Consider the following 4004-nt stretch of genomic DNA (forward strand, 5'->3'; position numbering starts at 1 on the left):
TCTGATTTTTTAGTTGCATCATCCGTAAAATACAACTAATTGTTCCCTGGAATGAACCTCTCCCCTTTCATGGACTCTCCCCTTTCTCTGTTAGCTCCCTGGAATGAAATGAGAGCACTTTAGTCTCTAACAAAGTATCAGGATCATAGTACGTACCCCTTCAATATGCCAACTCCTAATATTGTTCTTAACAAAAACAGGTAAAACCGCATCGCCCGGTCTTGGACTAACATGAGTAGGAGATGAAGGCAGAAATGGTAGCACTGTGTGGTTCATGTATAAACGGTAACCTCCTGGTGACATACTTTAGAAGGAAAGAATTTTCACCTGAGAAAGTGAACTTTTAACTTTCTAATCAGGTCTCCAACTGACTGCATATAATTGTCATTATATGCTGTGCTTAGTGAGTGGACAACCTTGTTTTTAATTAGCAGGTTTTTATTGGAGAGACAGGTTTCGGGGTAAGTCAGCCATCTGACCTGCCAGCACTTGTTAAAAGTTTTTACAGTATGACTCGTGTGTGTGTGTTTGTGTGTGTGTGTGTGTGTGTGTGTGTGTGTGTGTGTAGGAGTGTTATTATTTCATTTTGGTAGCACTCATGGATTTGTGATTCAAATTTGTCCACATGTCTGCCCTCACCCTCTCCATCCCTGTACTTCCTGGCCCTTTCTACACTTACCAAAGAGCTTGCTTCAGACTATTCTCAAGGCTTTGCACAGACAGACTTACTTGGAAAGGTTCATGCGTCACTCCATCCATTCGTATACGTGAGACAGAAGCACGCACTCCTCACTACTAAAATGATTTTTTTTCAAGTCTTGCGGTGGATGGGAGAACTAGAAGAAGTCAGTGTGTGCTATTCCCTTATGCTCGATGTTTTTCACTTTATAGAGGGAGTACTTACATGGCAAAGAATTGTCATATTCCAGTCAGTGATAGCAGTCAATCCATGCTAGAAATCACAGATGCCCAATTTCCTGCACAAGAAGAGAGAGAAGGAAATATGAGCACAAAAGGCCTTTAAAATAACACTTCTACTCCTTGAAGTAGAAAAACAGAAGCTCAGAACAGTATAGAAAACAATGCAGTGGTTCAACACAATGACCCAACAACTGCATTGGTCAAAGCTGAATCAAGCATCTCTTATAGATAAACAGCCCACACCGGGGTCTAAGAGATACAAAGTATAGACAATAAGGTTTCGTAGGTACAGGAGTTTTGTTTTGCTATTGACTTTGAGCTTCTAGTTGCTCTGTTAATTAAGTGCATAGAGAAAAGCAAAAGAGAGGACAGCAAAGAGAGGGAAGGAGGAGAACGGGAGGATAAGGGAGTGAGACGACGCGGCCAGTACCAGATGCCGCAGCCGCTAGAACTCCAAGTGCCTAGACACTAGGGTTTCACCCCCACTGAACCGCTCCTGAAAATAACTCCTGAGGGCTTTATCTGTAACAAGTCACCCCTCAAATTTAACAGCTTAAAACCACACACATATATGATCTAATTCTTGTGGATAAGTCTTGGGGAATAGTTTAGCTGAGTCCTCTGCTTGAGTGTCTCACAGAGCTGCAGTAAAGGTTTCTGCTGGGGCTAAGGTCTCGTCTGAAGGCTTGGCTGCTGCAGGATCTTCCTCCAAGCCAATACATACGATGGCTGGCAGGATTCATTTCAGTGGAGGATGTTGAAATGAGAGTCTCTGCCCATTTCTGGTTGTTGGCTGGAAGCTGCCATGAGGGACTTTTCCATAGGGTGTTCAGTAAATAAAGCCAGAAGGAGATTCTTTGGGCAAGGTGCAGTCACCTTTTGCCATCTTTTGTAATCTCATCAGGAAGGGACATCACCTCAAGGTTGTCCTATTCTATTACACTCAAAGGGAAGTGAGTTATTCAAGTGGAAAGGCTTGCATAGATTATGAATACCAGGAGGCAGAGATGACTGGGAACCTTCTTAGCGGTAACTAACCACAACTTGGAGACTTTCTGTCCATTTCAGCTGGTTCTGTTCAATACGGTAAAAATGGTTCCCACATTTTTGTCTGTCCTCTATACAAATCACAACAAAATGGTCAGGACCAGTTTTGCATTCCTGACAGGAATTGTTACAGTAAGATCATGGGTATCCATAGAGAAAGCCTGGGTACCAAGACTAATACTGGCAATTTGCTGGCCATGAGATTTTATCCATATACCTGTTTTACCATCTTGTAAATGGGGATAATAATGCTCACATAATTTGCATATTACCTCACATAACCAGTGTGAGGATAAAGGAAAATAATGCAAAGTGCAATGACACAGCACCAGAGGTACTAAAGATGTGTGTATATATATGTAGCACCTGGACTTCATCAGAAATTTTTAAGGTCCTTGTATTCAAGTACACTACAAAAACAAGTTGAACAGCAAATACATGAGTTTATAGAAAATATTCTTTAACATGTGATTCATATGAAGTTGGAGATAAAAGGTGAACCAATCTGAAGACAATAATATGATGTTGTTTCTATGTGCCACTGAATCACTTGCGACTCATAGCAACCTATGAACAACAGCTCTAAACCTTGCTCTGTCTTGAGCCAACCTCACTGTCTCTGATACACCTTCTCCCATTACCCCAGTCCCTGAGGCCGTCCTTCTCATCCAATGGCTTCCTCTCCTGTGCTGTCCCAATACAACAGATGGTGCTAAAATATGTCAAATAATGTGAAAATGGCATAGAAATAAATGACTGTATAAAATACCAAATACTCCACAAATGCATGAGATCCTGTTTGATAATATAAGTTCTGTGACTCTTGTTTAAGTACACAACTGAGTGTATCCTGTAACCAGTAGAGCAAATGTAAAGAAGTTAAAAGATTTTGGCTACACTTACCCAAGAAATAAGTAGCAGAGCTACAATTTAAACTCATCTACATGACTCCAAAGCCTGTACAAATTCTACTCTGATTTTATAAGACTAAAATTCTGCTCACTCTTCCCACATCTGGTCTTGACCACAGCTTTCATTTAATAATGAAACTTTGCAATATTTTGTTCCTCTGGAATGTAGACAAATACATCAATAGTATTTGATACTTAAAGTCAGAGAATTAATTATTATTGCCAAATAGATAGGACATGCAAAGCGACTAAAACAAAAGAAGCAACTGCTTTCTAACCAAAATTCGCTCACCCTACTGACCCCCAAAGGTGCAAACAGAAAGATGAAGTTCAAGCTGAACTTCTGAAGGCTCCTCCCAGGAAGAGGAGTTGGCTACTCTGCTAACCACTTCCCCTGATTACAGCCCTCTTAGGAGGCCTCTACAAGTAAGAGACGTACACTATCCAAACATCTACTAAACTGTTTAACAGCAAAGCTAAATCTATCCTCTAGAAAAGAACTCTTTTGTACTTTTCTTTCCATCAGTCTGTTTTATGGATTTTGACTGAAATTAGGTATTCCAAACAGAGAGATAGAGAGACAGAGATAGATAGATAGATAGATAGATAGATAGATAGATAGATAGATAGATAGATAGATACTAGATAATAATAGAAAGAGAGAGAAAGATGATAGATAGATAGATAAATAGATAGATGATAGATAGATAGATAGATAGATAGATAGATAGATAGATAGATAGATGATAGATATAGATAGATCTCTTTTACTTTTTTTCACTCAGTCTGTTGTATGGATTTTGACTGAAATTAGATATTCCAAATATAATATATAGATGATAGATAGAAAGACAGACAGACAGACAGAGATTGATTGGGAAGCAGGAATGGCATCCACTTCTTAAACAACATGCCTCTAGAAACTCTATGAACTTTGATAAAGGACAACAGTTATAGATAGGCTTCAGGCCTTTTATTCATGGAGTCGCTATGAGTCGTGCTCAACTCAGTGGCAATCAACAACAACAACAAATACACACACACACACACACACACACACACACACATATATATTTCTTTAAAAAAGCTTCAAGCTTTACATTAGCCAAAAATCAAACCCATGAG

Source organism: Elephantulus edwardii, unplaced genomic scaffold (assembly GCF_000299155.1).
Source record: "Elephantulus edwardii isolate Elephantulus edwardi_28Jun2011 unplaced genomic scaffold, EleEdw1.0 scaffold00014, whole genome shotgun sequence".
In the NCBI taxonomy this organism is placed as follows: domain Eukaryota; kingdom Metazoa; phylum Chordata; class Mammalia; order Macroscelidea; family Macroscelididae; genus Elephantulus; species Elephantulus edwardii.